Consider the following 13808-nt stretch of genomic DNA (forward strand, 5'->3'; position numbering starts at 1 on the left):
CTGTCCACCACGGTAGTTCAGGTACCTGGCTTAGGTGAAGTGGTTCTTTTTGCTGATGTGGCTTAGTACTATTACAAACAGAACTAGTTGAACTTTCTTTCTCAATGTCTCTTGACATTGAAGGCCAAAACACTAGTCCTTGTGCCCTTCTTTTGGCAGAATCAGTTCCTGGGTGGCCATGATGCAAGATTTTAATATACTCTTGTTGCAAGGATTTTGGAACAATCACTTTTGAACCTTTCATGATGATAGATACCATCTTCCAGCAAAATCTCATCTCTGTAAGGAAAACTGTGCTGCACATCTGGTGATAAATGATTGGCCATCCTTGACTGATAAAGTGGTTAAACTTCTGGAGAATCTGATCTGAAGCTATGCAAGTTACAAGCTCAAGACGTGGAAGAAAAATTTCAAGTATCTTTAGAGACTAATAACTGAATTAGTCACAATGTACCTGAAAACAGAGGCATGTTAACTAATACTGACTTGTCACAACACAACAAGACCCTCAAGTTCACAACCTATAAGAATTATTTTATGAGGATATGAAATAAGAATACAGTAAGGAATGAAGATATGAAATGGTTAGAGGAAAAAAAAAAAGTAAAAACTGCAATAAAGACCCAGCAAAGCTATAGTCTTCACTGTGTAATAAAGTAAACTGTCTGTAGTGGAGGCCCTTGGGATGTAAGCAAATGTCCCCTTAAGGGCATCTTATAAAGGGGCAATTTGAATTAATCCCATGGGCCTCCACTACAGGTAGTTAAAGGTTTTACACACTGAAGACTCTACCTTAGATGGTTCTTTCTTCCAGTTTTCACTGAATGATTATACCATTTGCTTAAAAAAATAATTAACACGACTGCTCACAGGAATATATGCTTCATGAATATCACACCCCAAATATTTTCTTAGTGAAAAATATAAACTCCCATAAAATAATACCAAATGCTGTTCATAATGCAAATTTTCAAAATGAAAAGTATGAGTGTGCAAATTATATGACATATAAATGTGCATGATGTCTGAAACTCAAAAAGAATGAGAATCCCTTCTCAAAGTAAGGGAAATGTGGTGATGTAAGATCACCATGGTGATTAATTGGTGGCAGATGGATCATATTTTTGTAAAGCAAAGCAGCTTCCAATAATGCATTGTTGAGCTAACTATGATCCCAATAATCCATTCATGTTTCTGTGCAGTGTGCTTCCATTTGGCGCAGAGCATATAACAAATTAGTTCACAATAATTCTGGTCTCCTGAATGTCTGGGGTATTAAATATAAAAAGGAACAAGAACATGACAGAGTAAAAGTTGTATGGATTTAAGTTAAAGTAAGTCTTCCAGCACAAGATTTTATGAAATTATGACTTGCACTTTACAGCAATAAATATACTACTATATAAAAGTAAATGTTCAACAGCAATTGCTTAGCAGGCAAAATTTAAGAACAGTAAGTTTATCAAATAGAAATGGAACTACAGGTTTCATTAGTGCAGACAAAATGACACCGCATTCAGTTTCACTCCAGCAAATGGCAGTTTCACTTTGTTGTCATGTCTTTTCACTGAAATGCTAGATGGTGTTCAGGATGACATAAGTAGCCTGTAATCTAATCCTACAATTCAAACTCAGGCTCCAAATGGGTCCCAGCAGTTGAGATTACATACACATTGGTGTTAAGAAAATTAAATCAGTTCTTTCACAGCTCATTGTCTCCTCACTCCTCTGAACTGACTGCCTGAGGCTTTCAGTGATTTTATAGAATAACCTACTTCAAAAGAGTCTGGGGAAATGTTATTTCTTTATCTGCTCTACCTTCATTTTGTGTACATTAGTCAAAATTACAGAGCAGAAAACAGAGTTTGGTTTTAAATAAGCAGAAAATAAAAAGGAAATAGGTGTGTATGCATCTGTCTGAATGTTTGTCTGTCTACATAAAACAAAAGATTGCAATACACTTTCACATACAGATTTGAAAACCGGGCCACTTGTGGATTACCTAGTACATTATCAAGATTATTTGGGTACTCAGACCTACAGAATCAAAGTCAGCCACTTATCCATAAGGAAGAAAAGCATCACAGTTTTGCTTTACTGAATGTTTCGTAGCGCTTGCATTTTCAAGAGAGAAATTACTTTTACTTTTAAAAGGAACAGAAGTTTGACACTTTATCAGTTTGGAGTTCACAGTTTAATGATAGAGTTATTCGATATGTATCTTATACTTAGGTATAGGATTTGGGGACAGGTTCTGTAATACAGGGGTAGCATTGGGTAGCCACTCTGCTGAAATGAATTGCCTCTTTGATTTATAGATACGACTGTAAGCCTGCAAGGACGTCATGCAGTGGACAGTGCTACATAGTGTAATATTGTTTGTGAGTCATATAAAGATAACTAAATGTCAAAATGTCATTCTTGTCACTTGTTCATACAAATATGCACTATTCCAAAGCTGAGAGAAATGCAAGTGCAATATAATGCTCTTAAGAAACAAGTAATTCAAATGAGTCATAATATGTATGCAGTCTGACAATGGGGGTGATATACTGGAAACATATTCTATGACATGGTAACTAGTGAACAACTGCAATCCACTCAGTAAACTATAATACCCTACACAGCTGACCTGTAATTGCTGTTCCTCTCCTTAAGCCATTATGAATCTATGAATCAATGTGTAATTTCAAGAGCTGATACTGCTACTCACTGTCTATGGCCATGGCAGGAGAGAACAAACCACTGCAAAGATATGTTAACAGAACAGACCATAATGCAAGTGAATGAGCTACCACGGAAGCCATATGTCAGTGGTCCTGTGTTATCAATGCAATGGGATCTTGTATATCGTGGTCCTAACCCAAAACTTTGAGTCCACCATTAATTCTTACATTAACACCATTGTAGGATTTCCCAGACTACTGTTTGCAGGACCAGAGCATTCACAATCAAATTACAGATACTGATCATAAAGGCACACATACTTCCTTTCTACCTAAAATCCTATGTCATCTCTTCTTCTTGGCAAGTCAGTACAGTAAATGCTCAGTATAGGTTGCAGGATGTCATCTGTTAAAAATCAATTCAATTGTGATGTGCTGCATAGGATACCTAATCAGTGTCAGACTGCTGACAGCTTAGACAGCTTTGAGACACATTTCCTCATATTAGCCTTACACATTGAAGTTCAACACAGGTTTATAACATATAGTGATGTGTGTGCATTATATTAATCATATAGAACACATTCATTTGGGGTTATTAGTTTACAGTTATTGTGCATCTATATGTTAATTCTGCTTGTAGACAATCATATCTGGTGACTGTGTTAGTCTCTGCTGTGTTAACTACTGCCACAACAATACATATATATATATATATATATATATATATATATATATATATATATATATATATATATATATTTATATATGTGTGTGTACATATATATATATATATATATATATATATATATATATATATATATATATATATATTTATATATGTGTGTGTTCATTAAAGTACATGCAGGGTTTGGTTTACCTTCATGTGTGCCTTTTGCACAAGGGCTAACAGCAATTGTCCGAAAGGCCATTTGCAAAGTTTGCAAACGCCGAACGGAAAGAGGTTCAAATGTGCAATGAACGAATGCACAGTGACATTCGCTCATTGCATATTTGGCATTTTGGGGTGGATTGCACTATAGTGGGGATTGGAAAATGGTCCCTTTCCCCACTGTAGTGCGATCTCGGAGTTAGAATATTAAAGTAGGGGGGGTGTGGGGGGAGCAGCTTTACACTTCATTACATATTTTTTTCGACATTTATGTTCGAAAATCAGCAAATCTACTTTTCGATTTGCTGATTTTTGAACATATAAAACTGCCGCTGTTTTGATTTTCGTGGTTGCGATTCACTCATATGAGCAATCGCACCAGTGGGATTCAGTGTTGCAAAGGTAAACCGCAGGGGTTTACTGGTGTACAGTCTCAATTTGCTTTACACACAGAGGTCGTTGAGTATCATGGAAATTTGTATTAGTACCATGGAAACCGCACTAGGTGGACCAGGAAATTTGATGGACTTCCTCACTTGTAATCCTACATCCGCATTGTCGACAAACTCAGGAAGTTAGGTACAAACCTGTATGTCATTCGGTGATAGCCAACTGGCTCACAGACAGGAGCCAGGAAGTTAGAATTGAGGAGTCCACCTCTACAAAGAGGCCAGTCACAAGTGGAGTCCCTCAGAGATCGATCCTTGGATCGATTTTTTTTGGCATTTACTTCTCCGTAGTCAAGGCCAGGTCTCTGGCTGACTAAATTTGCAGATGACTGCAATTGCAAATTAGGAGCTGTCACTGAATCCCACACCAACACAAATGTTCTCCGGGAAATGCTGACAGGCAAATAACTAGTGTCAGAGCCATGGATTAATGCTAAATGCCAAGAAATGCATAATAGTATCCTTCAGGAAGTCATCCACCCCTGGTAACTTTCATATTGACAACACAGCCCTTAGAATTGACCCAGTAGTGAGGGACATAGGAACACATATAGGTAGTAATCTAGCCTTTGACCATCATGTGTCTACAGCAGTAAAGATATCATTCTATATTGTGCAAGTTATAAACAAAGGTATGGCATCTAGGTCTAAAGAAGTTATTGTTCCACTGTAGTCACCATTCATCAGACCTATCATTGAGTACAATGCCCCCTTTGGTATGTACCCAACCAGCCACATCCAAGAATTGGAACATCTACAGAGGTTCCTCACTAGAAGAATACAGGTCATAATTAAAATGTCTTGTGCAGACCATCTTAAGGCCCTAGCCTTGTATTCTATCTCCTACAGGCTGTTGAGGGGAGATCTATGCCTGACATACAAGTCATTGTCAGACCCCACTCTGATGGACCTCTTGCATATCCGCAAAACTAACAGCACCAGAATTACCCATTTTAAAGACTGAAACCTTGGCTGTGATATAAATAGGACCTGCTGGAGAGACGTGTCCAAGAGACTACCCCATCTCTGGCACAGGCTTCCCATCCATGTGAAGCAGAGTTCTTCCCTAACCCAATCCAAGTGTAACCTGGACAATTGGATGGGAAACAGGAAATAGATTCCTGTCTTGACACATATGTCTCTAATGAACACAGGAAACTTGTGAATGGTTCATCTCCCAGGTCCCTGCTTGTAAATATTTCACTTCCCAAGACCCTGTTTACATTTATCAAGGGTACCAGAACTTGTCAGAGATTTTTGATGCATGGCTAGGCTTAAAAAGGCCCTTGTGGTCATTAGCTTAGTAAACACCTATGAGCCTATACAAACCTTCTTTAGCAGTCACAGCAACCTGAAAAGGTCTCACAACCTCTTTGTTTAATGGAGACTGGCAGTTCACACCAAGACATAGCAAAACAGAAAATATATACAAAATTCGCCAGATTTTTTTTTTCATGTTGAAAACTAAATTTAAACCTGTAACAGTTACTTGTCAATACTGGCTTTCTGTGTAAGATATTGACATCATTATGAGTTCCCAAATGTCAATACTTTTCATTGTAGTGCTAAGTACTTGTACATGTTGTATCTGTCTGGCAGCTTGGAACAGAGGCTTAAAGATTGTGCTACTAAGCCATGACCTTACAGCAGTTATCGGTTTAATACTCATAACTTCCATTTGGTTACTGTGTGATGCAGATCAAGTTCATTAACCTGACATTGGTCACAGATTCCCCCTGAAAAGGGACTGTGTGTCCATTGGACTTATCTGGTTTAAAATATATTCATTTTATCTGCATGTTAAGATCCATATAAGATGTCATAACATTTTAGTAATCATTCTGAGAACAAGAAATAAGAACTAAAAATTGTCTTTTAATGAATAAAAAAACAGTTAACATAATCATGACACAAGAAGTCAAAGTACAGAGACTTTAGAGTTTACAGCCTAATGTTCCTTCATTACTTACTGCACAGTACTTACTGTTCAATACTTACTCTGCAGTACTTAGTGTATAATACTCTACAATACTTACTGTACAATACATACTGTACAATACTTACTCTATGATACTTACTGTACAGTACTTACTGCAGAAAATCTAACCGTTCCCATCAGATCCTCCTGATCTTATCATAAAATCATAGTCCTTTATGAGTTTGCAGTACTTTATAATCTCAAACTTAATTGTTTAAAAGAACATCCATTCCATCTTAGCTTCCACGTCTACAGCTGGCCACACTGACACCTTACTCCATTCTGCTCAGTCATCTATGCAACATTCGTTGTGGTTCTGTATCAAACTGCATTAAGCACATCTACTCATTTGTTTCTCCCCTAACAAGGTCACAAGGCGCTTGCAACAAGAAAAGAAGTCTGGCCAGAATAATTCTGTTTGGTTGCATATAGCCATGCAAACTGCTGATCTGTATATGTGTTCCACCCCACCACCCCACCCTCATGAGCTCATAAGGCTACTGTCACAAGAGGCTTTGTATATAGAGATTTTCTTCAGAAATTGCTTTTTTTAATGTTGAACCTACCAGAATCATGCATTTAATGTTGCTGTTCTCACTTACTGTTCTGAGTTATTTGTCTTTGAGTAGCGTCAGTAGCTCTCTTATGTCAGTACCTTCAGCAGATGTACCACATGCCTGGTAGATTCCTCAGCCATAAAAAAGTTAACTAAAGCATTATCTGGCTGAACTTTTCTTCTTCCTTTCATTACACTGCTGGTCTAATCAGATTTTTGCAGATCTGTCCATGTGCAGACTGACCGCTTCCCGCTAATGTAGGAGGTTTAACTGCAAGTGTTCAGTGCTCTTTTTATAGCAATTTTGCCTGCTACTTTGCTAGTTTGCATCACACTCCCTGTAGTATTAACTTATACTTTACCCCATCTTTCTTACATACATCTTAGCTTCCATTTCTGCAACTCGGTATACTGAAATTGAGCAGTGCTCCACTCTAGTCGGGTATATTTTATTTATTTTTTCTTTTAGTACATGCTGTCATTGTCAGAAGATTAAATGTAACATCTCTCTGATGCCATTAAAACTTTCTGTGAAGTGAGTACAATATCTGATGGTTACAATATCACTCGGTTATTTGTTGGACCTGACAGATAGGTAGAAGCAACATGAACATAGTTACTGCTGTACATACCTTTATGTGACCTCCATAAGGATGTTAGTTAAATGCACACAAAAGGGGAATCTGACAAATTGTTTTGTGGCACATTTGCCATGTTTGCCATCTTAAACTGGGATTTTGCTTGTAATGCTATGGTGTGAAGATGAAATTGTTCAGCATATGTCTTGTTAGTCACCTGCTCTCATCTCTGACTCCTTCCTTACCATCTATCCTTGTCTTTTCCAGATTTTGTTTCTGTTGCAGGTTTACCAGTCCTGGTAATAGTTTATGTAGTTCCATATAGCTCTTAATAAACATAGACCTCTTTGCTTGTTTCCTCCTCCCAATAAGCTCATACAGCTCCTGCCACAATAAGTAATTGTATCTCTCTTCAGACACCTCTCGCCGATGTTAAATCCACCAGAAGTTTGTTCTTATTACTGCCATTCTTTGTTGTATTTCCAAGATATTTAATTGCTTATGAACAGATTCAGCTGCATTCTTCTGTCATTACCCCCAGATGCAGTATCTTCTTGCCTGATAGCGTCCTGAGCCATAGTATATGTTAACTAAGTTAATTACTCATCAGCTTTGTTTTAACCTACTTTATAGCTATATTACATAGTCAGACATTTCTGAGTTATAACATTATCTACTTGTATGTTCCCTGTTCCTGCTGTTACACTGCCAGTCTAAACAGATTGTTGTAGATCTGTGCATGTGCAGCTATTTGACTCCCACTAGTACAGCCCACTTTACTCCATGACCCCCATTCCCTCAGCCACCCCACTCCTCATTAATTATATAGATTCCTTAGCCCTCAACTATTACTCCATAATATGCCACCATCTTTAACATTCTACTCCCACAAAAAAATCACTATTAATGTTCCAAATAACCCCTTTTCCAATACACAGCATCCATTCTTCCCTAAATCTTACCAGAAAATATTGACATGTACCTTACCTACCCTCTTAAGAGCTACCTATACCTACCTTATACCCAGTAATGAATATTATATCATGATATGCACCTGACCCCACACAATCAGACTACATTTCAAAATCTCCATCAAACAATACAATAGAATAATAATAAACAATTTCTGTACATTACCAACCATCCTTACAATCAGCACAATATTACTTCTGCTCACCAACATGCAAGTAACTGTCCTTTCATGACTGGTGGTTTTCTTCTCTTTAACTGGTCATAACAAGCACAAGCAATATGCGGTCTATATTTCAACTCTCAGAATTGCGGTCAACTTCCTTTACACTCATAGTAACAAAGAATCCTGTACTGTAACTTATGTGACCTTAATCTCACAGAAAAAAATGTAAAATTGCTCGTCATCAGGCAATTTCCATCTCAAACAAGAAGGCTATAACCTAAATAAACAAAATGAACTCTTTGACATAGATTTGCCCTCCTTCCTAATATATGCAGGGATGTTAATAAACCACTAAAGTACACTCCAAATGTCAGAAAACTGAAAGCAACACAAAGAAAATCATATACACATCTACAGCCATGTAGGCAACAAACATATTGTAACTGTCATTCTTTCTATCACAGTCTCATTAAGCCTCCACGTTCTTAATCTACTTACTTGATACATTATATTCTCCTAATTTCCCTTCTAACTAACTTTTTTCATTTATGTGTATATATTCCTCTGCAGTATGATGGTAACGTCACACTTTGCACACATTATAGTCCTTATCATGCTACTTCTACCATCTAACAATACTTCTAGTCCCAAACAACAAATCCTCCATATTACTAGAGTGGAGTAAACCTTCCTCACAATAAATCCCTCACAGCAAACATTCATATACATCACTTATCTACAGTCAAGTCATTCTAACCTGCTTTATAAACATATGTTGTTTGTTTCAGGGAAGAGGGCAATTCTGTGTTGAAATGTTTATATAGATTGTAACCTCCTGGTTTAAGATGTGTAAAAATACAGTACAGGCTCTAGAACAGGAGATGCTACCCTTATCCTTTTAAATCAAACTTATAAGTCCCAAACACATTCACAAAAGACCACCACACATTTTTTTAAATCCTACATCTTCAGACAGATAAATGCATCAGAATACTACTTGCACGCCTACCTCACCTGGGAATATACAAAAATTCAAACAGGTTATACATAATATCATACCTTATAAAATTATTAAAGATATAATACTAGAAGGAAATTTCAAAATGGACCATCACAAATGTTTCAACACAGAAACCATAGCCTTCCTTACTGATAAAGGACTTATAGAAGTACTTAAATAAGAAACCAGAGCAAACTTGAAAACTATATAGCACTCCTTTCTAACCGAACCATTCGAAATGAATTTCAGCTTTGCAATAATGGACAACTCCCCATATCTGAGAATCCCTGTCATCAAAACTCAAGTCAGTCTTCTCCTTCCTAAAGATCCATTCACAAGTCAAATAATTTTATTCCAAGACATTACCTGTGTATGTTTCCTTATAGACAGCATTATATTATCAACATATTCTTATTTGTTTTTAGAACCATTTTTTTCTGAATTAATAAACAATTCACCACATAGCGACACAAATCGATAACCATTTCCCCTTTGTCTGCCAATTCTACCTGACCATCTGTACATATGAACTAATATTCCTTTATTATTTATTTATTTATTTATTTTACATTTGTTGACCAGGATAGTCCGACTGGATACACGTCCATTTTCAGCGGAGGCCCGGGGAGAAAAGCTCCAATATTACATACAGAAAAACATTAAAAAATTGTAGTCAGTCATAGTTCAAGCTTATATGGTTACAGACAATCAGATTGAAGGAACTAGGTATTACTTACAGTATTGCTTAGTGTACTATAGTACGGTAGGAGTTAGCCTGGACTGTGACAGGGGCATAGCCAGTGTGTCATAAAATACTGTTTGAGATTTTCCTTGAATTGGTTTAGTGATGGTTCTAGAGTTAGGTCAGCTGGAAGTGAATTCCAAATTTTGCCAACAAAGTTAGAAAACAAGGAGTAACCAGCTGAGTTGTTAGTTTTGAGTGTTTGAATTAGCAGTTTGTTAGAAGAACAAAGTGGCCTAGTGATCCTATGGGGACAGATAATGGGCCGGATTTATGAAGGCTTGCATGGAGTGTAAGAGCAGTGTAAGACAGCAGACAGGCAATATGTCTGCCGAGCGATTCAGTAATAGCCGGTAGGGGTGTACATGAGAGCTTCTAAAGCTACTCTTGCACGGACAGTGATATGGTATGCAAATTACCTCATTTGCTGCTGAAAGTTATGCAAATGAGGTAAATTTGTGATCCAGGAACCACTAACCTGTCCATGCAAGAGCAGTGTTATCTGCAGAATTGTACTCCGTTGGTAATGGAGTACCGTTCTGCAAATAGCTAAACGGAGCTATGACAGCTCCAAATAAAGGATGCACCTAGTAAAGGAAGCATGCCAATGGCCAAATATAAGGCCATTGGCAATTGCAAATGTTGTAAATCCTCAAAATCCAAAGTTATTTTTTTTCCCTGATCGGCAATGTTTAACCGTAGCGCAGCATCGCGCAAACATGCTGCGCTTTAAATTAAATGAAAAAAAGGGAAAAATATCCAGAAATGTGCTTTTACACTAAAAAGCTTGTCCTGCCATGCAGGTGAATGGCAGGCTGCAAACAATATGGCCACTGAGTAGTGGTTGCTAAGGGGGGGAAGCTCAGTGTAAGAGATGTAACCAAGCATTAGTAGGCAATCCTATGCAAATGAGGATAAGGATTGTGAATCCCAACTTTCCCTGGCATGTGAGCCATGTCCCTGGAGTGTAAGTGTAGGAGTAGGGTAGTAGTCAAGTAGAAGATAGGTGACATCATGAAGGGGTATGTCTGAAAGACTGTAAGGTGATTGGAGCACAGTGGCATGTGTTTGCCCTGAGTTGCTCAAGATTGCAAGAGGCGTGTTTACAGTGGTAGTAGCTGAAAACAAGAAACCAAAGGCATACTCTGTGGATATATCAGAAATTTCTTGCAAACGGGCACACAGCATGTGCGTGCATGGGCACTTGTGTGCGCACGTGTAGGCGAGTGTGCGCTAGTGTGCGTGCGTGTGCGCTTGTTTGCACGCTGCTGCCCCTTGTGGAAACAGAAAGGGAAAAAGGAAAGAAAAGAAGTAGTAGGAAGTTAACCAAGGAGAACTAGCAGAGCTGCCAGGTGAAATATATCACAATCAGCCAATTACACAGGCAGTCGACTAGCCCAGCCCAGCAATTTAAACTCTGCAAACAACAGTCTAACCTGTTTTCCTCACAAGAACTCTGCAACACTGCAGTTTAGAAAGAGTAAAAACTCAAAAAGCTTAAGGCTGACAAAATGTTAGGGGCTGCCATTGCTATTATAAACCAACATGTGCAAGGTGCTGAGGGTAGTGATGTTGTGAATGCTGCTGAGCAACCCACAGTGAGGAGACGGAGAAGAGTGTACAGACCCAGGGTAACCTACCAGGGGCTACATGAGCTGGAGATAGTGGAGCGCTATAGAATGTGGACAGAGACCTCATGCAGAAAATTCTTGAGCTGTGCTAGCCATGCCTCACACACAAAACCAACAAAGGGGAACCCATCCCAGTGGATACCAAGGTATGTGTTGGCCTATGAATACTAACTACAGGTACCTTCCAGAGACCAACTGGTGATATGATGGGTGTTTCACAGGAATCAGCATCCAGGGTACTGCACCAGTTCCTGGATGCCCTGTCAGCACATGTCAGTGAGCATGTATATTTCCCCAATTCCAGTGAGGCATAGGCCAGCAATATGCGTCTCTTCCACCAAATAGCAGAATTCCCTGAGGTGGTGTGTGCAATAGACTGCACGCACATACACATCAAAGCACCACCCGGTGAGTGGGGTAGTGTCTACATCAACCGCAAGGGCTTCCCCTCCATCAACTGCCAGGTCTTGTGTGATGCCCAGGGCATAATAATGAATGTGTGTGCTGGCTGCCCTGGAAGCTATCACGATTCCAACATCTGGCATCTGATGCAGCTGTACCAGAGATTTGCCAATGGGGATATACCTGACGGTCACCTAGTGGGGGATGCAGGATACGCACTGGAGCTGTGGCTGACACCCATCAGAAATGCACACACACCCAAACAAGAACTCCATAATTAGGCACATGCACAAACAAGAAACATAACTGAGCGTGTGTTTGGGATGCTCAAGTCATGGTTCCAGTGCCTGGACACATCTGGTGGAGCCTTGCAGTACTCACCAACTACATGCACCTAAATTGTCATGGTATGTGCCATACTACACAATATGATCCTGCAAAAACAGCTGCAGCAGGAACAGCATGGGGCAGGGCCAAACAGCCCCCCACCATTGCCAAGGCCTGCACAGGCACAGCGTGACTCAGAGGAGGAATAACCTGAGCCTGCCCCAGTAGGCAGAAGGAGGCGTGCCCAGTATGCCCTGGCCTTGGCAAAGAGGCAACGCATAGCACATACACTGACTCAGTAGGAACCCTGGAAATGGCACCTCTCTCTGACTCACACATACAATAAAAGGGATGCCTAACTTGACACTACCTGTTTCAAACATGTATAGGGAGTGTATTATGTGCATCTGATATAGGCACATTTTACCAGTATTTAGCATATTTAAACACAATTGCGTGGAGCTGCTCACCACGCAAACTAGCCCAACGTCGCGCAACATTGGGCAACATTGGGCAAAGTCAGGCAAAGTTGGCTAAACACGCTCACACCTGCTTTACTGTACCTTAACCAGTCAGGTCTGCCCAGCAGGAAAATAAAAAGCAGTGACAGGGCTCAAACTCAGGATTCTGTGCACTATAGACACAGTACTGAACCACTAAGCCATGACAGCATTTCACTGACACAGACACAGCAGGGCAATTGTAGACTAACACAAACACAAACAAATGCTGTATCATGCCCTCTGAACTTCCCCCCAGGACTATGCAGACAGATAACAGCATGCCAGGCAGTGTGATGTGGGTTGGGTAGGCTATGAAGTCACAAACTAATAAACGTGGAATTGGAAGCTAAGTTCTGAAGTACAGTAGTATGCCTCAAGCCAGTATGATAGGCAACAGTACAGACTGAAATGGAGTACCTGACATAGCAGTGTAGGCCTAGAAAATGTGTATAAGTGTCAGGTGAACCCCTCATCCAATGTACACCCACAGTAACAATTAGGTGTGCCCCCTGGGTAGAAATGTGCAAATAATAGCTGCCCCCCCTGTATGTAGAAATGTTGATAAGTCTATGCAAAGCGACTCATGGAACCCCTGCAGGCACAGCATGCTTCCTGTCGATGTACAACATGAAGGTGAGCCCTGAAGTAAAAAACAACTTGATTTTTCACACACATATAGTATATATGTCCATACTGGGCATGCTCACACACTTCAACAAATTTAGCAAATCCCAGTCAGCAACATACTGAAAGGTCATACTGGGCATGCTCACACATTTCAATAAACAAAGCAAATGTCAGTCAACAACATACTGAAAGATCATACTGGACATGCTCACACACTTAGGCCATGTCTGAGTACAGCAGTGGGCCACACATATCTGGCAGTTGCAGTTCTCACCCCAGAAACATGTCACTATCCAGCAATCCTGCCTTGTGCACACAGTGT

This window comes from Protopterus annectens, chromosome 1.part0 (assembly GCF_019279795.1).
Source record: "Protopterus annectens isolate FY-2018-M chromosome 1.part0, PAN1.0, whole genome shotgun sequence".
Classification (NCBI taxonomy): domain Eukaryota; kingdom Metazoa; phylum Chordata; order Ceratodontiformes; family Protopteridae; genus Protopterus; species Protopterus annectens.